Consider the following 21,665-nt stretch of genomic DNA (forward strand, 5'->3'; position numbering starts at 1 on the left):
AACATTATAAATCACTTATATTTCAATTAAGATCTGAAAAAAAAATAAATATCTTCTTTGCTGAAGTATGTCTGACTCAGTTCCAGAGGATTTTGCTATCAATGTGGTTATTCACTGTTTCTGAAGCACTTCCCACTTATATGAGGGCCACTGCCAGTACCCAGGCAAGACAAGCCACTAACCTGGTTCCATCCTGGGCACTACAGTTTACAGTAGCACCATATATAAGAAGGTGTTGAGTAATTTGGAGCCATCCTCCTGCACAAGTTTCATGGAGGGCACAGTAACCTGCATTATCTTGATAATTCACATCATAAATCTTATTTTCCAGGCAATACAACACCAATTCCTGTGTAGAGAAGAAAGGATATGATCAGATTACATATAGTGAACCTCAAAGATATCTATACTCAGGCCTAAATTACACTATAGCTTAAGTAAGCAATACCCACATTGGTGAAAGGGCAAGAGCATATGTGAAATTCTTGATGATGGCAATAGTGTTGTATTGATAAATAGAAAACTATACCCATTTGATGGGTGCACTACATAGGTGGTAGGGGGATATGACAATACAAGTTTAGATAAAAGTATGAAATATATATATAAGAATGGATTAAATGAGCTAAAGAACAACCCTAAACTTAAGGAGGGAGGGACATACACAGGAGATTAGCCAGGTCATCAATCTCCTGTAAGATCAGAATGCAGGAAGAAAACACTTATGTTATTATATAAAAAAATCCTGTCCCTATATTCTACACACAAAATTTCAAATAACCTCCGCCTCTAGTAGCTTCAGGTTCCATCCCAGTTCAGGTTTAATTCACAAAATAATTTCTTATTTATGAACATTAATGATAACATCAAGTAACTGATGATACTAACATTAATGAGTATGTCAAGGCTGTATTGTGTCACCCTGTTTATTTAACATACATGCAGGGTACATCATGTGAAATGCCATTCTGGATGAAGCACAAGCTGTAAACACGTTTGTTGGGAGAAATACCAATAATCTCATATATACAGATGACACCATTCTAATGGCAGAAAGTGAAGAGGAACTAAATAGCCTCTTGATGAAAGTGAAGAAGAAAATGAAAAAGTTGGCTTAAAACTCAACACCACAAAAATGAAGATCATGGCATCTGATTCCATCACTTCATGGCAAATATACGGGAAAACAATGGAAACTGTGACAGACTTTATTTTCTTGGGCTCCACAATCACTGCAGATGGTGACTGCAGCCATGAAATTAAAAGATGCTTGCTCCTTGGATGAAAAGCTATGACCAACTTAGCAGTATTTAAAAATAGAGACCCTACTTTGCCAACAAGGATCTGGGTAGTCAAAGCTACGGTTTTTCCAGTAGTCACATATGGATGTGAGAATTGGACCATAAAGAAAGCTGAGTGCCAAAGAATTGATGCTTTGAACTGTGGTGCTGGAGAAGACTCTGGAGAGTCCTTTGCACTGCAAGGAGATCAAGCCCAATCAATCCTAAAGGAAATCAGTCCTGAATATTCATTTAAAGGACTGACCCTGAGCCTGAAGCTCCAACACTTTTGCCACCTCATATGAAGAACTAACTTCTTAGAAAAGACTCTGATGCTGGGAAAGATTGAAGGCAGGAAGAGGGGACAACAGAGAATGAGAGGGGACAACAGTGGATACATCACTGACTCAATGGATGTGAGTTTGAACAAACTCTGAGAGTTGGTAATGGATAGAGTAACCTTGTGTTTGGCAGTCCATGGGGTGGCAAAGAGTCAAACATGACTGAGCTACTGAACTAAACATTAATGATAGGGTCAACGTATACATTTCAAGTATGAAATAAAAGTGTACCCCTACGTTTTCTGTTCTATGTAAACTGTTTGCATTAAATCTGTTATCAAACTTATTTATTTGGTATGTTAAAATATCAGTAGTTAATTAAAACAAGAGGCTGCAAAAAATTAAGAGTGAACTATAATGTAAACTATGAACTTTAGTTACTAATAACACATAATATTCATATATCAATTATAAGAGAACATTCATAATAGGAATTTTGGGAGGAAAACATTGTGTGGGAACTCTTTATCCTCAATTCTATACAATTAAAACTCCTTAAAAAATCAATGGCTTATTAAAAATATAAATATACACACATTCTTCCAGTAGACAGGGCAGCAGCTTATTCAATGTTTTATTACCTTGGTGAAAGTTTCAAATAGAACAACATCTGCCATCAGAAAACAAGTCACTGTATTCCTTCAAGTCAAAATTGGCAGAGATCTGTCTGTCAGGTTCTGAAAATGGTGATGCAAACAACATAGACAGAGGGTACAGGGAACCCAACTTGGTAAGTGGAGCTGTAAGGGGTCACAGGAAGACACCCTATGACAACTGTTAAATAACTCACTTATAACATGTTAAACAGGGGTTTGTTCTAGGCATTCACAGTTGTGAGGTATTTTGTGAGAAGCTTTTCTTGCCTTTTGAAAGACACATCAACTAAAGACGCATCAACTCCTTGACTGGTGGGTAACAAGTATGTTCCATTTGTTCAAGCTCCGAATCCAGTGTGACATGCTGCTAAACTTGGCTCCTGGCATACTGTTACTTTGGGTGACTGTGGCAGTTACTCCCAAAACAAGAGGAGGATATATGGTGGCAACTCCAGTGTGACCCAGTCCTTGGAAAGATGGGAGATGGCTTTGGAGCCATACTGGTGAAATGGGCAAGAAATTTGGTGCAAACTCTTAGTCCTTGTCTGATTTGCCCTTGGTTTCCCCTGCACTCTTAGAAATAGAGGTCTGGCCAGCACAATTTCCACAACCCTGCTGCCTTACTGCCTACCTGGCAGACATGATGCACAGCTAATCCCAATATCTATGTATTAACAAGCAAGCTAAACAAGGCTAATAACTTCTCTCCCCTTGCTAATGAGAATTCAAAAGGGCTCATTTCCACACACCCTGGGTTAGATTAAATTTTGTAGCAGAGACAAATGAGCAAGACTAGAGAATGCCAAAGCAACCCTCCTAGTTAAACAAAGTGAATTTTCATGACAAGGCTTTCTTTTCATCCATAAAAGAAGTCATCAACAGAAGCATAACACAAACACAGTTATTACTGATACAAACATTGTGGTAGAACACCTAGCTCAGTTTATAATATGAGGCGGCTTTGTTTTGAATTTCATCTCCTCCACCATCCTAGTCCAGCCAAGCACCCTCGCACACCATGGCAAGCAGCAGTTGCAAGTAATTTCTGAATTGAAATGCCCACAAGGACACCCACCTCATAGCCACCTCGGGCAGACCACTGTAGGGGTCTCTCCAGCATTCTTATTAACACTAAGTCTCCATGCTTCTGGTGGTAGAGAGCGAGACTGGGTCACCTGTGGAAGTAAACCTGAACATAGTGACTGCAAGGACTGGTTCTGCTTGGCTGGTGACTGATCATAGTTACAAGTGATCTTGGCCTGATTTCTGAATCTCTGGATAGTTACCTATCATAAAACCAGGCAGTGCAAACATTTAAGGCCATCTTCCAATATTTGCATTTTTCACTTCTCCCTGACATATAAAACTAATATAAGGTACTTTTCCTTTTAACTTGTTTGGATGAGGGACAGATGTCAAAAGGATGTAAGGGGAAGAGATTTATCTAATGAGTTTGAAACTTCATCACCACCTAGGAGACATAGTCCTTTGAATGAATGACTGAACTTGGAAAAGGAGGTCAGAAAAAGGAGAGCCTTTTTCCTGAGAAAAAAGAACAGGTGAGCAAACACTGATTTGTGGAATGCACATACAACCATCATTTAGTACAGGATATCAAAAGGTACCTTCTCATCTGCATTGTCCCTTGTCATTGAAGTGCACTGTCTAGGCTCATGAGGAATTAGGTGCTTGGTTTTACACAGTATCTTCCCAGGTGGTTTCTCAATGTCATCTGTGTATCCCTGGTGATCCTCTTGTTCATGTGTGTGCAGTACATCTGGCTTCTGACTTTCTTTAATTCCTGGCTATTTGGTATATTTCATCAAGCCTGATGTAAAGCTTGGCTGGGTCTGAATCTGATTGCCTGCAATAGTGGATAAAAAGGTTCTTTAAGGGTAGGGAGTCAAAAGAATACAGGAAAGCCTAAAGGAGCTGAAGGAGTGTCTTTAGGGAAAGGAAAAAAATGCATTTCAAGTTTTAGCTGGTACAGAAAGATAAGCTTTCTGTAAACATTGATCATTTCAGTTTTCAAAGACATACTAATTTTACTTCAAAACCTTAATATTTTAACTAGTTGACATTCAAACAGCAAACAAGTTAACCCACAGAATGCCAAATGTCAACACTGTTCAAAGGGCCAAAGCAAGAGTCAGCTATGCACACTTTTCCAATCCCGCTGAGTGGGCTCAGATACAAGACCGTCCCAAACAAGGACAATCAGTTTATGTTATCAGAAGTAGGAAATTAATTCAGTAAGAAGATGAAATGAGGGTGCTGTTAAGCCACAGGGTTCAATAAAACATCCTCCTCAGCAGCGACTGTCTAGGTAAAGAAAGGCCTAAGAAATAAAGCTCCCTCCTTTCAAACGAGCTTCTCAGTAAACACTCCAGAGGGAAGTAGGGAGGCTAGTAGGATCTCATGGGAAAACTGCCCACCTAATCACACACTACTCAATCAACTTCAGTGTCTTCCAGGTTCCTCCAACACCCTCTGCCACAGAGAGTAGGTGACGCACCCTCCAGGAATGGCCCCCTCATACCTTGTTCATTGTCATTGGGTTTGACAGAATTTTCCAACCAACTGTCATTGCATCTGGCCTCTGCCCTCTTTCTGCTGGGTTTCTCCTCAGATATTTTACTGCCCTGGGCCATGACCTGAGGCTTAACCACCTGGGTTACTTTCTTCCTGCCTTGCTAGCCACATTTGCTCTTTGCTGCCAACATCTGCTGCTCTCCAAGGTGGTGTTGCTTTGGGTGATAGGGCCCTATTAATTCAATGCACAGCTTCAGGTTAGTCAGCTCATTGTACTGTGGGTCTTCTAACTGGTTAGAGGAACCGCTTGTCATTTCCCTCTAAGGTCAGTCATCCATTGGAGAAATAACTACAAAGTAATCAAAAAGTACCCTAGGAGTAAGTCAGACTGTCATACAACTGTATAGGAGCCCCTGGTAGCTTAGATAGTAAAGAATCTGCCTGCAGTGCAGGAAACCCAGGTTGAATCCCTGGGTCAGGATGAGCCCCTCAAGATGGAAATGGCAACCCACTCCAGTATTCTTGCCTGGAGAATCCTATTGGTGGAGGAGCCTGGCAGGCTACAGTCCAAGGTGTCACAAGGAATCAGACACAACTGAGTGACTTTACTTTCACTTTCATCATATATCTGTATTGGGAGTACAGTAAAGGAGGGAGGTCTGGTCACTATCTCTGCTACAGGTTAAAAAGTCTTGGGGCATTTTGAATATTCTCTTTGGCTATCTTTCAGCCTAAGCATCTGATGAGGTGTAAAAGGAGGTATGAGCAGGATACTTGGAGCCTGTGGTTTGTATACAATCACATGCCATGTTGCCCTGGAGTTGATATGAGAACAGAGACCTTCACTTCTCTGCCCCAAAACTTCACCTGGACATTGAGAAGCTAGGGTGAGCACCATGCCTTCTTTCAGTTCAGTTTTGGACTCCTGTAACTAACCTTTTGAGACTCATTTTCACTTGACTTTCAGCAAACGGTCTTCTGGCAGCTCTTCCACAGTGTCACCTGAGATACTGTGCTTTCTGTCCAACAAGAGAGTAAGGTTATGACACATCTCCAAGTCCACCTGGTTGTGTGGTGTCCCACCTTCAGGCTGCCTGTTCATCAGGTCCTTCTCCACAGGAAGATCTGTGTTCTCTGGGACCTTGAAGGGGTCCTGTTTTTTTTCTAGTGCTACACTCACTAGACAATAATACAGAAGGGAGACAATAATACAAAAGTGAAGGCCCAAAGGTCACTATGAGAATGGAAGATCTTGGGAGCAGGTGAAAGATCCCATACTCAATGATAATGCCTTATCTCCTATACTGACAAAATCTGTAACTATCATTTTATAGCTGGCGGCATGAAAACAAGAAAGAACATTAAGTGTTAATTATACTTGGCCCTTTTCTTTCACAGCAGAATCCAACAAAGTCCAGATTTTTACTGATCTAAAAATCTCTATTAAAACGTAAGCTAAACTTCACATTTTGTAGTGAGTGAAGGCTGATATAATAAAGAGGCCAAATATTTACCAAATATGAGCTATAGAAAGAAAACCAGCAATGTACTTGGTTCAACAGGGCAAATTATTAAGAAAAAAATTATGAATGGAACTCTTTAGCAAAGTTTCTAATTGTATCTAGGAAGTTCACAGGCAACTTCACAGAAGTCAAACGGCTTACTGTAAAATTCTGTGTTCACTTTTCTCTCACACTTGGAGGGAAAATTTTTATTACTAAAACCATGTTACCCCTCCCATTTCCTGTCAAAGAGGAATTTTCTTAACACCTATGCATGTAACACTATGACTGACATTCTTTCCATATTCCTTCACATGCAACTACTTAAACGTATCCCAAAGACAAATTTCCATTCTTTCATTGTCACATATGTCCTCTGATCCAGTGCAGTTTCAGATTCCAAGTCCACATTTTACATTTCAACTTCAAGTGTCATGTATTTACCTATCATGCAGTTACTGCTACCTCTGTTAGCACTTTCAACCATGTCTAAATAGCCATTATTCTCAACGAGAAGTTTTTCTTCTTAAGGTTTCACTTTCATTCAAACTTAGTAAAACTGAAATTTGTTTACATTTCACCTGCCTGACTTTTTCAGTAGTGTCTTCTACCCACAGAAAATATCCAGGGGTTTGTGATGACTTATTTCATACAGGTTGGCAAACAGAGATTCAGTGGGGGGACCCTCACCTTCCTGTTCCTCATTAAACAATAGTACTTCTAAAAAGTGAGCCCTCTCCCTGTCTTCTTCAGGCTTCCCATCTGGTAAAACATGCAGGAATGTAAGAGGGCGCTTTATTACCCTCTAAGTCTAGGATCACGCAGCACATATATCACCATTCCTACTCAGCCAGACAAGGAACTCCTGTGCCTGCACCTAGTCACCTCCTGCCTTGTTCTCGAGGACCCAAAAGTACGAAATCCGTGCTTCCTCATTCTGAACCATGACCAGAAAACCTGTACTGCTAAAGTCATGGTCCACTGAAACAACAAATCCATACCCATAATTTGTGCTTAGTTGCTTAGTTGTGTCCAGCTCTACTACACCCATGAACTATAGCCCGCCAGGAACCTCTGTCCATGGAGATTCTCCAAGCAAGAATGCTGGAGTGGGTTGCCTTGCCTTCCTTCAGGGAATCGTCCCAAGCCAGAGATCAAACCCAGGTCTCCCTCACTGCAGGCAGATTCTTTACTGTCTTAGCCACCTGGGAAGACCACTCATAGTTGTTTTCTTAGTTTCACAAGAGAATATTTTCCCAAACTAGATCCATCCACCCTTTCACCCAATGCAATGCATTATGAGAAACAAATATAAAATAACTGACACATTTTCAGTACTGCCTCTTAGAACAAAGATTCAGATTCTTTTTTTTTCTTTTTCATTTATTTATATTAGTTGGAGGCTAATTATTTTAACATATTGTAGTGGTTTTTGCATACACTAATATGAATCAGACACAGATTTTCATATGTTCCCCACCCTGAACCCCTCTCCCACCTCCCTCCCCATCCCACACCTCTGGGTCATCGTAGTGCACCAAAATGAAGCCTCCCAAGGTATTTATCATTATCCTCCTGATGAACACATCTGAGTATCAAGTTACACAGGCTATCTGAACTGCTTAGAAGAGAAGCTACACAGCACATTTCTGCAGATCTCAATCTGGACTTTCTTAAATGAGGTAATTTTAATTACCATCCAAATGACTATGGCTGAGGACAAACAGATAGACAAAGAGATATGCAGGAGTATTGACCATAGCAATCTGTTATTGCTGCCACTTTTCTAAGTATAGAAAATCACATCTCCTTTACCTTACAGCCTAGGCTGAGGTGACCATGCCTATGTTTTAACACTTGCTTTCTGTAACACAGTCATATGACTCACAGCACATATGTCCCATAATTCATCATGTTGTACCATATGATTACCTCACAAAAGGATCACCATGGTGACATTTCTAATTCCTCATAGCAACAAAGCAGCACATCAACCTCTCTACTGTTGAGACATGCCCAGTTAGATGTAAACAAAATGAAAAAGTACTATTAAGACTATCCAATAATTTAAAATCCTAACAGTGCAGGTAATTTTAGAAACCCCAACAAAATCTAACTTTGTTAAAAATTTATATCCTTTACAAAAGTGGCACAGGGAATCTCTGCTCAAAACTCAAAGTAATTTACAAAACATACACATGTTCTTGTGGAAGAGAGGTTTCCTGACCTAAAAGTTTCATGAAGCTCTCTGACTTAGCCTTTTCCCAACTCCTGGCCAGGCATTTCTATTGAGCAGGTCCTAGGTTTGCCCAAGCAAAAGAGTTGGCAAAGGAGACCATAACTGCATTTTTCATTAAGAAAGTATCACTGTCTTTTGGCATTTCAGCTAATGGTTCCTATTCATGTATTTACTAGTTTAATTAACATAATTCATTTGCTGACTTCTAAACTGAACATTTTATCCTACTGCCAGTTTACAGGAAGCTCATGCTCAGGCGGCTTGGATGCTGAAGAATTAAGCTGCAATGCAGCTGAATGCAATGCAGGAGACCTGGGTTTGATCCCTGAGTTAGGAAAATACCCTGTAGAAAGGTATGGCAACCCACTCCAGTATTCTTGTCTGAAGAATCCCCATGGACAGAGAAGCCTGGCAGGCTACTGTCCAATGGGTCACAAAGAGTCAAACACAATTGATTGACTAAGCACACCTATACACTCACTCACAGAGTAAATGAAAATCTTCAGCATTAATTTTCAAGTCAACATATTTTTTTTTCCTTAGGCCGCTGCCACAGAGATATACCTGGAGATGTACTAGACAGATATGTTTTTAACTTCAGAGTCAGTACTTCTCTGAAAAAGTATGTGTCTCAAGAACCTCTTTTTGGAGCACAATAAAGAGCAGGTTATTTTCCCCTGCAGGCACTAAACTGAAAACTGAACTTATTTCTGTCACTTCTTTCAACTCTGAGGTAGAGTCAACCCTGTTCTCATAGATGTGGTATCACAACATACTTATATCTCTCTGGGTCATTCTGGTCAGCGATGACCTCCAGGGCTACCAACTTCAGCTTTTTATCCTGATTTTCTTTCACCCTTTCCCAGTCAACAGGGCTGAACTTGCACATCTCAGAATCTTTGGCTTCAGGCTGGCGACACTTTCTCTCTATCATCTCCAACTGTGGAAACTGCACCATTGCATGCTTAAAAAAAAAAAAAAAAAAAAACAGAATGCCCCCCCTATCAAAACAATAACAACAACAACAACAACAACACATAAGCATCAAAGATATTTTAGGTGCCTTATCTTAAGGGTAGTATCTTCCAAAAAATATTTGCCTGAAACCAACCATGATTTATGGAATAAAGCTGTTCTACCATACACTCCTCATAAATGTTGGTATGAAGATATATATTCTACATGAATGCACATTCAATGAATACACTTGCAAAAATGATATTCTTTTTTTCAGAAAAATAGACACACAATCAAATGTAAAAGACAGTGGTAAGAAGAGATGCACAATGAACAAAGATGAGCACAGGGTATAAAATTCCCTTCAACTCTTTGGTAGTAAAATTTAGCTCTAAAGGCTTATATAATATTGTAGCAAGAATAATTTGTAAGAATAAATTTGCAAAACTAACTGTGATTAGTAGCAGGTAGACATAAAATACCGTCCTTCTATAATCCTTATGTAATTAAGGGTCATATATATAATCCTCAAATTTCATAAACCTGAGCTAATATTTTTTCATGACATTACAAAAATAATCTGGCTTTATTCATTTTTCAGATAATGATAAAAGTCTTGCTATATTCCTGCATGAATCATAATTCACTACTATGTAAGAGGTGTGTTCTTATGTGGATGTGTGAATCCTGCATGACTATCAGACATGTGGCTGCTACACATTTTCACCAAATATCACATAACACATTCTGAACATCAATGTTAACATACACTAACAGCATAAAAATTAAAATAACTGACAAACATCATGCAACCTTTAAAATCCTCTGCAATTATTAAAACTTCTGGTATCAGCATTTGAGTGTTTTTTTTTGTGTGTGTGTTTTTTTTTTTTTTTTTAGCCTGAAAGAACTATGAATGCTACTATGTAATTTCCCTTATTGGACAAACTTAACAATAATTTCAAACATTTAAATTATTATAAGCTTCATTAACCAAATCTCCCTGGTGTCCTACCATAAAATAAGCCCCCAGTCCTCTTCATGCATTTAAAAAATGAACAACTGGTCAATTTGCTGCAATCCAGGTGGAGGGCTCAGCTGCAATGCCTGCTGCTCCAGGCTGAGTGGACTGGAATCAGCATACAGCTCTGTAGTGACACACTTGAACCAGTCACCCACGTAACCAGCAGAGTTAACAATTCTCTTTGCCAGCTTAGACAGCTTTGGTTTCAGAACTTTGCTAGTGGTTGGTTCTGCCTCATCAGCTAAATTTTTGGTATTGGTGGAGGTGATATCCACACCTGGTGGGGCACCAGCCATGCAAAATGGTTTGGGTACATTTATCACCAGAAGTTACAGCAAGGCAATCATTTCCCAGAATTGGCTGCAGGAACAGAGTTAAGACTGGCATTTCTCAGTTCTCCCTGTTGGGTCCCACTGGGACACTCTCTTTGCTAACCTAAAGACTGAGGGGGCTGGAGTGTGTTTGAAAGTGTAGGTTTCATCACTGATGCACCCCAACTCCTCTCTCAGGGTAATTAAATCCTGGTAGGGTGGCAGCACCAGATCAGTCAGGGGTTTGGTGCCCTCAGCACTCTGGCTGAGCATAGACTCTCAGTTGAAAAGCTGGCTATATGTCTCCATTATATTTTGCATCCGGTTCTTCCTACAGAAGAGCTGCATATAGAAGGTGGTCATTTCTGATGACAGTTTTCTCTTGATTCTAGACAGGGCTTGCATTTAGGTTCTTGTTGCTGGAGTTCTCTGAATATAAAATCATTCTGTTAGCTTGAAACATCTCAGAAAATTTATTTTGAAGGCCTGGGTCCTCATATGAGGACTCATCAGAGCAGGATAACTTCTCGGATTTTTGTTCTTTAGTGATCTCTACAGGGAGTTCAAGCAATGTGCCTTTATTTGTCACAAACTCTGGCCGGTCCATGGGTACCTTTTAGGGGAGTCAAGGCTTTGGAGCAAGATGCCTGGGAAAGAGAGTACTGTTTAGCAACAAAACTGCATGAGGGTGCACAGGTTTCTTGATATGATATGAGAGAGGATTTAGAGGCATGGTTTCATGTGCTGAGTAAGGAAGGTAACTCCAATGGTAGGAAATTTGTGGGGACTTGAACACCTCATCTGGAGACAGAAATGCCAAATTTGGTGGAAGATCATCCTCATTTGCTTTGAAATTGAGTTCTGGGTTACTGGCTTTGATGCCCTTGCTGCCAGTGTCATTGATTTGTTTGACAGGTGTGATCATCACCTGACCAATATGTTGATTAATAGATGCCACTGAATCCATGGAGCTCCTACTAGTTCTGGTGACATCTACATTGCCATTTGGGACTGAAAACACAAAGGCTTGGTGGCCCATACTAAATCTTGACCCCAACACATCAGTGACCATGGCAACTGTGTTTCTCATTTATGAACTGCACTGTTGTGGGATGGCCAAGTCCAAACTCTTGTTCTTAAATAGCAAGCCTCTACCACTGTCTCTTCATTAGAATTTGGCCCATGTACCAATGAGAATAAGGGGGCTCTGCTAATGATGTCGGATTTATAGACAACACAATCTTTTCCTGGAGGAAATAGTTTCTTTTGGAATCTCACTTCTGGAGAACCAGAAGTGGTTCTGCTCTGCTGTGAACCAAGACTTCAGGAGACATTTTCTTCATGTGGTCAGCTTTGGAAGCATCAACATCCACCATTTCAGAAGACCAGTCTAGTGGCTTACTGCTGACACCTTTGGTAACCATATGCTTCTCCAACAGAGGAGGTGACCTGCCATCCTTTCTGCCCTGATGCAATTTTTTCCAAGTGTTCCCAGGAACTGGCTGTGTCCTTTCAGGTCCCTGTGGATACTTGCTGCTGCAGAGTTTGGCCAAGAGTCACTCGCTGCTGAGCTTCATGCATGGCTTCAACATGGTGATGGAGGGTGAGGTGGAGATCCTGCCATAATGCTTATTGGTTTCAGAGCAGATGTTTGCAGTGGGCTGGGAAGGAAAGTTGAATCTTGGTAAAGGCCAGGGTGACAGTGGTAGAAGACCTGTGTCACCCAGTAGGCCAGTGGTGACTGCCTTGGCAGAAGATGCTAGGCTGCTCATTATTCTCAAAGTGGGAATTAATCATGACTGACACCAATCTTCCAGGACAGGCTTTTCTCAGCACAAGGCACACGTGGGCTGCCTGGGGATGATGAAGGTATTGAGAGCCTCACAGATAAGCAAGAGATGATACCATGTGGGGATTCACAGACTGAGGTGGTGGCAGGCAGAGAAAGCACTCCTCATTTGTACAGACCGGGGACTACATCAGCTGAGCTAACCTTTAGAACTGAGGTGGCAATGTCTTGTATATGTTCACTGAGATTTATTTGGAAAGTTGAAGGAAGGGGAGATGTCTGGCATGGCTCCCTCAATGTAAAGATTGACCCAGGGCAGCTGCAAGTAAAGAGCACATCTATGTTGAGATGGCTGCATTTGCCACTGACAGACCTATCTGAGCCCAATGTTGCTGCTGTAGGGACTGCAATTGTTTGTGTTCTAAGTGGTGTCTTGTACACAGCACTGAAGTTATCTGGCCATTTTCCAGACAGTGGAAGCCTCCAAGGTTTCAGGTGTCTTCAGTTTGACCTCCATCTCTGGACTTTTTTCTGAAGAAGACTCAGCTCCACCTAAAGAGCTCATGCCAGTCTCCTGACCTTTTTCTGAAGCCAATACACACCAGCCAGAAGAGACAATACCTTCAAGGACACATATGTCCTTCTGGATCAGGCCAGTGCAGTCCATGCTCAGCTCTGCAATGCCATCAATCCAGTGGACAGCAGCCACATCCACCTTTACAGAAAAAGAATATTACTTGTATGTTATTTATTATTCTTTCAAAGCAGAAGTATCTATCCCAAAGAAAGTCCATAGATTAATTTTTCATGACAGTAGCCTAACATTAGAGCAAACATGGTTAAAGATGAAATAAAAATAAAATATCTATGGGTCTTCATTATTCCATTTCCCTTCACTCTTATATATTTTCACTTCTATCTCACAGTACATAAATGTGCTTCCTGCATTTCTTCACCACTCAATCAATTAGCTTTCTAAAAGCACATAAAATTTTGTATAATTTTAGAGTTCATATATACTAATTAAATTATTAAATGAGTGAGAAGAGACAATATACAACACTTAACAATTTACAATAACCCTCCCCAGACCTGCCAGGGTTGTATGTGGATTCTTTCCTGGACACATAAAGGGAAGACTTAATATAACCATCTTGAATATAACAATCTGTGGAAGATATAACAATCTTCCACAAATAATTGGAAATAGAACTTCATTTCTAAATCAACAGAGCAAGGGTCAAACTGCTGTTGCATCTTTCTCCTCCTCTACCTGGTATCTGGTGACAGAACTGAGTTTCATACCCAATGGTAAAAGATATACCAAGAGTGTCAACTAAAGGCTAAAAATCTATTCAGGTGCCACCACTGGCCAAAAACAAAGCTATAAACAGAAAAGCAGTGAGAGAAAACTGACTCATATATATACACAGACTTATTTAAAATTGCTAAGATTTCTTAGCAGAAATATTCCAGGAAAGAAAGCAGTAGATGATAAATTAAAAGTGTAAGAAAAAAACAACTGTTAACCAAGATTACAACATCTTCAAAACACTGGAAGAGAAATTAAGAGTTACCCCCAAATTAAGAAACACTAAATAAATTCATTATCACAAGAAATTCATTTCTTCCTTAGAAGAAATCCTAGCTGGAGTCATTCAAATTAAAACAAAAAAAAAATATTCCATAGAAACACAGAATCATATGGATTTCAATACTTTCCCATAAAGCTAAGTACAAAGATAAATAAAACAGTGTACTACTGTAATGTAGGTCCATGAACTCATTTTTAACTGCTGAACTGAACTTATAATTCAGATGACCATTATATCTACTACTGTCAGAAAGAACTCCTTTAGAAAAAATGGAGTAGCCTGCACAATAACAAAAAAGTCTGAAATGTAGTACTCAGGGGCAGTCTTAAAAAAATGACCGAATGATCTCAGTTCATTTCCAAGGCAAACCGTTCAATACTTTAGTAATCCAAACCTATACCCCAAACACTAAAGTTGAGGAAGCTGAAGTTGAACAGTTCTATGAAGACCTACATGACCTTCTAGAACTAACATCTAAAAAGATGTCCTTTGCATCACAGGGGACTTGAATGCAAAGGCAGGAAATCAAGAGCCAACTGGAGTAACAGGGAAGCTTGGCCTTGGAGTACAAAATGAAGCAGCATAAAGGCTAACAGGATTTGGCCAAGAAAACGCATTGGTCATAGAAACACCCTCTTCCAACAACACAAGAGACAGTTCTACACATGGACATCACCAGATCATGATACTGAAATCAGACTGATTTATATTCTTTGAAGCCGAAGACAGAGAAAACTCTATACAGTCAGCAAAACTGTGCTCAGATCATGAGCTCCTTATCGAAAACTTCAAACTTAAACTGAAGAAAGCAGTAAAAACCACAAGACCATCCAGATATCAGTTCAGTTCAGTCTCCAGTTGTGTCCGACTCTTTGTGACCCTATGGACTGCAGCACACCAGACTTCCCTGTCCATCACCAACTCCCGCAGTTCACCCAAACCCATGTCCATTGAGTCAGTGATGCCATCAAACCATCTCATTCTCTGTCACCCCCTTCCTCTCCACCTTCAATCTTTCCAGCATCAGGGTCTTTTCTAAGGAGTCAGTTCTTTGCATCAGGTGGCCAAAGTACTGAGTCTCAGCATCAGTCTTCCCAATAAATATTCAGGACTGATCTTCTTTAGGTCTGACTGATTTGATCTCCTTGCAGTCCAAGGGACTCTCAAGAGTCTTCTCCAACACCACAGTTCAAAAGCATCAGTTTGTCAGCACTCAGCTTTCTCTGTGGTCAAACATTTTCATCCATACATGACTACTGGAAAAACCGTATCTTTGACTAGATGGATCTTTGTCAGCAAAGCAATGTCTCTAGGTTGGTCTCTATGCTGTCTAGGTTGGTCATAGTAAGCGAATTTCAATACTGGCTGCCCAAGAAATTTAAGTCTGTCACAGTTTCCATTGTTTCCCCATCTATTTGCCCCAAAGTGATGGGACCAGATGCCATGAACCTAGGGTTTTTTTTTTTTTTAATGTTTACTTCTAAGCCACATTTTTCACTCTCCTCTTTCACTTTCATTAAGAGGATCTTTAGTTCCCCTTCACATTCTGCCAAAAGGGTGGAGTCATCTGAGGTGATAACAACTTTAATCAATATCTGAAATTATTGATATATCTCCCAGCAATCTTGATTCCAGTTAGTGCTTCATCCAGCATGGCATTTCACATGTATGTACTCTGCATGTAAGTTAAATAAACACGGTGACAATATACAGGCTTGATGAAGTCCTTTCCCAATTTGGCACCAGTCTGTTGCTCTAGCCATTCTGGTTCTAACCATTGCTTCTTAACCTGCATATAGATTTCCCAGGAGGCAGATAAGGAGATCTGGTATTCTCTCCTCTTTAAGGATTTTCCAGGTTGTTGCAATCCACACAAAGGCTATGGCATAGTCAGTAAAGCAGAAGTATATGCTTTTCTGGAAATCTCTTGCTTTTTCTATGATCCAAAGAATTGGCAATTTGATCTCTGGTTCCTCTGCTTTTCTAAATCCAACTTGAACACATGGAAGTTCCTGGTTCACATACTGTTGAAGCCTCACTTCCAGGTAAAACCTAATTCAAATTCCTTATGATTATACAGTGGAGGTAACAAACAGATTCAAGGCATTAGATCAGGTACAGATGGACATTCATAATATTGTACAGGCTTGGTGATCAAAACCGTCCAAAAGAACAAGAAATGCAAGAAAGCAAAATGGTTGTCTAAGCAGGGCTTAAAAATAGATGAGAAAATAAGAGAAGCAAAAGACAAAGGAGAAAAGGAAAGACACACCCATCTGAATGCAGAGTTCCAGAATAGCAAGGGGAGATAAGAAAACCTATTAGGTGAATAATGCAGAGAAACAGAGGAAAACAATAAGAGTGGGAAAGACTAGAGATCTCAAGAAAATTGGAGACACCAGGGTAACATTTCATGCAAATATGGGCACAATAAAGGACAAAAATGGCAAAACTAAGAGAAGCAGGAGAGATTAAGAAAAGATAGCAAAAACACACAGAAGAATTTACAAAAATGGTACTAATGATCCAGATAATCACAGTGGTGCCTACAGCCAGATATCCTCGAGTGTGAAGGCGAGTGGGCCTTAGGAAGCATCACTACACACAAAGCTAGTGAAGGTGATGAAATTCCTCCTCAGGTATTTCAACCCCTAAAACATGATGCTATGAAAATGCTGCACTCAATATGCCAGCAAGTTTGGAAAACTCAGCAGTGGTCACAGGACAAGAAAATGTCAGTGTTCAATCCAATCTCAAAGATGGGGAATGCTAAAAAATGTTCAAACTACCACACAATTGCACTCATTTCATGCACTACCAAAGTAATGCCCCAAATACTTCAAGGTAGGTTTAACAGTATGTGAACTGAGAACTTCCAGATGTACAGGTGGATTTAGAAAAGAAGAGGAACCAGAGATCAAATTGCAAACATCCACTGGATCACAGAAAAGGCACAGAAATTCCAGAAAACTTATCTACTTATGCTTCACTTACTATGCTAAAGCCCTTGTGTGAAGCAAAATAAACTATAGAAAATTCTTAGACATATAAATACCAGACAACATTATCAGTTTTCTGAGAAGGTTGTATATACGACTAGAGGCAACAGTTAGTACCTGACATGGACTGTTCAAAACTGGGAAAAGAATATCTCAAGGCTGTATATTGTACTCTGCTTATTTAACTTACAGGAAGAGATGAGTTCAGTTGAGTTCAGTCCAGTCACTCAGACGTGTCCTACTCGTTGCAACCCCATTAACCACATTACGCCAGGCCTTCCTGTTCATCATCAACTCCCGCAGTCCACTCAAACCTATGTCCATTGAGTCAGTGATGCCATCCAACCATCTCATCCTCTGTATTCCCCTTCTCCTCCTGCACTCAGTCTTTCACAGCATCAGGGTCTTTTCCACTCTTCACATCAGGGGGCCAAAGTACTGGAGTTTCAGGTTCAACATCAGTCCTTCCAACGAACACCTAGGACTGATCTCCTTTAGGATGGATTGGTTGGATCTCCCTGCAGTCCAAGGGACTCTCAAGAGTGTCCTCCCAACACCACAGTTCAAAAGCATAAATTCTTTAGCGCTCAGTTTTCTTTATAGTTCAACTCTCAAATCCATACATGACCAGTGGAAAAACCATAGCCTTGACCAGGACAATTGTTGACAAAGTATTGCCTCTGCTTTTTAATATGCACTCTATGTTACTCTTAACTTCCAAGGCATAAGTGTCTTTTAATTTCATGGCTGCAATCACGATCCACGGTGATTTGGGAGCACAGAAAAATAAGGTCAGTCACTGTTTCCACTGTTTCCCCATCTATTTGCCATGAAGTAATTGGGTCAGATGCCACGATCTTAGTTTTCTGAATGTTGAGCTTTAAGCCAACTTTTTCACACTCCTCTTTCACTTTCATCAAGAGGCTCTTTAATTCTTCTTCACTTTCTGCCATAAGGGTGGTGCCACCTGCATATCTGAGGTTATTGATATTTCCCCTGGCAATTTTGATTCCATCTTGTGCTTCCTCCAGCCCAGCGTTTTTCATGATGTACTCTGCATATAAGTTAAATAAGCAGGATGACATTATACAGCCTTGACATACTCCTTTTCCTGTTTGAAACCAGTCTGTTGTTCTATGTCCAGTTCTAACTGTTGCTTCCTGACCTGCATACAGGTTTCTCAAGAGGCAGGTCAAGCCTTAGAAGTTACCAATTTGAAACAGATTATTAGTACTGATTGATGTTTTATATAATCACTGTAGCAACAAAGAAAACAGAATAAAGACAAAGGAAATAATGGGAATCAAAGCAGGTTACTACTAATGTCAACAAAACAAAGTAAGAGTAGGAAAAGAATTGAGAAACCAAAATGTTCAAAAATACAGAAAATAACAACTGGTAAATACTTCTCTACCATAGGCTGAAAGTGAAAGAATGGATAAAGATAATTCATACAAAAAGTAACCAAGAGAGAGAAGGGATGGTAATACCAATATGAGAAAGAACAGATTAAGTCAAAAGTTATAGAAGGAAAAAAAGAAAGTTATAAAATAATTTTTATTATAAACAAATACAGTTTACAATTATAAAAGGGCCAATTCCAAAGAACAAGAACAAAATGACAATTAAAACTATGAATGAATACTATTCCAAAATTTCCAAGTAGTTAATGAAAAAAATTAAAAGAATTGAAGGTAAGCATAGAGTTCAAAGACAGAATAACAATAATTAAAGTGATGAAAGGAGAAAAGGTACTACCAAGATTACTCTACCCAGCAAGGATATCAGTCAGATTCAAAAGAGAAACCCAAACTTTTACAGGCAAGGAAAAACTGAGAGAATTCAGCACTACCAAACCAGCTCTTCAATAAATATTAAAGAATCTTCTCTAGACAGGAAACACAGAAAAGGTTTGTAAAAATTAACCAAAAACAATAAAGTACATGGTAATGGGATCATATGCACCTTAAAAGTAAATGGATAAATGCTCCAACCAAAAGACAAAAGACTGGCCAAATGGATACAAAAACAAGACCCCTATATATGCTATCTACAAATGACTCACCTCAAACCAAGGGACACATACAGACTGAAAGTGAGGGGCTGGAAAAAGATATTTCATGAAAATGGAGATCAAAAGAAAGTGAGTACCAATACCTATACCAGACAAAATAGTCTAAGACTATTATAGGAGACAAAGGCACTACGGAGAGTCCAAAAGAAAGTGGGATAGTCAGATAAAACATACTTTAAAATAAGACTTTTATAGGAGACAAAAAAGGGCACTACATAATGATCAAGGCATCAATCCAGGAAGATAAAACAAATATATATATGCTAGGTGCACTATATAGGAGTACCTCAATGCATAAAGCAAATGTTAATAACTATAAAATGGGAAACTGACAGTAACACAACAAGAGTGCAACAGATTAAGTCCCCATTCACCATAATGGATAGATCATCCAGACAAGAAATCAATAAAGAAACACAAACTTTAAATTATACAATGGACCTGTTAGACTTAATTGATATCTACAAGTATTTCATCCAAAAACAATGGATTTCACAGCTTTTGGACATGCACACAGAACATTCTTCAGGGCAGATCATGACCTGGTCCAAAAATCTAGCCTTGGTGAACTTAAAAACCTGAAATATTTCAAGCATATTTTCTGATCACATTGCTATAAGATTAGATATCAACTGCAGGAAAAAAAAAACTATAAAAACATAAATATACGAAGGCTGAACATGTTTCTGAATAACCAAAAGATCACTGAAGAAATCAAAACACAAATCAAAATATGCATAGAAACAAATGATAGTGAAAAAATGACAACCCAAAACTTATGAGATTCACTAAAAAATAGTGCTAATAGGAAATTTTATAGCGATACAAATTTATCTCAAGAGAGAAATATCAACTAAACAACCTAACCTTACACATAAAGCAACTAGAAAAAGAATAGCAAAAAAGTACCAAAGTTGGTAGAAGGAAATAAATCATAAACATCTGAGCAGAGCAGCAGAGATAAATGAAAAATAAATGAAGGAGACTATAACAAAGATCTATAATACTAAAAGCTGATTCTTTGAGAAGATAGGACAGACAAATTGTAATAAGAGGGAAAAGACTAAAGTCATTAAAATCAGAAATGAAAATGGAGAAATTAAAATACAGAAACACTAGCAATCATAAGAGACTACAAGAAGCAAATATATGCCAATAAAATGTACAACATGGAAGAAATCAACAAATGATTAGAAAAGTGTGTAACCTTCTGAAATTAAACCAGGAATAAACATAAATATGAACAGAATGATCACAAGCATGGAAATAAAAAACATAATAAAAAATAATCTTCCAACAAACAAAAGCCCAGGACCAGATTGCTTCACATCTGAATTCTACCAACAATTGAGAGAAGGGCTAACACTGATCTCACTCAAACCCCTCCAAAAAATTGCAGAGAAAGGTAAACTCCCAAACGCATTCCATGAGGCCACTATCACCCTAATACCAAAACCAAACAAAGATGCCACAAACCAAACAAAGATGCCACAAAAAAAGAAAAGTACAGGTAGTATCACTGATGAACATAGATACAAAAATCCTCAACAAAATTCTAGCCAATATGTTTCAACAACATACTAGAAAAATCAGAGTTTATAATGAAGTGGGCTTTATTTCAGAGATGCCAGGTTTCTTCAATATTCAGAAATCAATCAATGTGATACACTATATTAACAAATTGAAAGATGAAAACCATATGATTATTTCAATAGATGCAGAGAAAGCCTCTGACAAAATTCAACACCCATTTATAAACACTCACCAGAAATCAGGCAAACAAGGAATGTACCTGAACAAACTAAAAGTCATATATGACAAATGCAGAGCAAACATTATACTTAATGGTGAAAAACTGAGGGCATTTCTTAGGAACATGCTTTAAAATCAGGAAGACGACAAGGGTGCCCACTATTCATCATGACTATTCAAAACAGTTTTGTAAGTGCTAACCACAGCAATTCAAGAAGAAAATTAAATAAAAGTAACCCAGATTAGGAAAGAATTATTTGCAGATGACATGATTCCTCTACATAAAAAAGTTCTAAAGATGCCAGCAGGAAACCGACCTAATCAATGAATATAGTAAAGTTTCAGGATATAAAGTTCTTACACAGAAATCCCTTGCATTCCTGTATGGTAACACTGAAAAATCAGAAAAAGAAATTAAGTAAACAATCTCATTAACTACTGCAATGAAAAAGACAAAATATTTAGGACAAACTTACCTAAAGAAACAAAGGACCTATATATATATATAAGGCTACAAAACACTGATGAAAGAAACAAAAATGATACAAATAGAGAAATATTCCACTTTCTGATTGAAAAAAACAATATGGTGAAAAATTAGTATATTACCCAAAGCAATATATAGATACAATCCAATCCATACTATTCAAATGGACAGTGGTGTTTTTCACAGA

The 21,665-nt window shown here is 38.9% G+C and overlaps 1 pseudogene; it reads right to left on the bottom strand.

Moving 5' to 3' along the window:
- The window catches only part of LOC110148077 (BCL-6 corepressor-like), a 109,765-nt pseudogene that overhangs the window by 56,079 nt on the left and 32,021 nt on the right, over positions 1 to 21,665 (bottom strand).

The sequence above is a fragment of the Odocoileus virginianus genome, chromosome Y (genome assembly GCF_023699985.2).
Source record: "Odocoileus virginianus isolate 20LAN1187 ecotype Illinois chromosome Y, Ovbor_1.2, whole genome shotgun sequence".
NCBI classification, from domain to species: domain Eukaryota; kingdom Metazoa; phylum Chordata; class Mammalia; order Artiodactyla; family Cervidae; genus Odocoileus; species Odocoileus virginianus.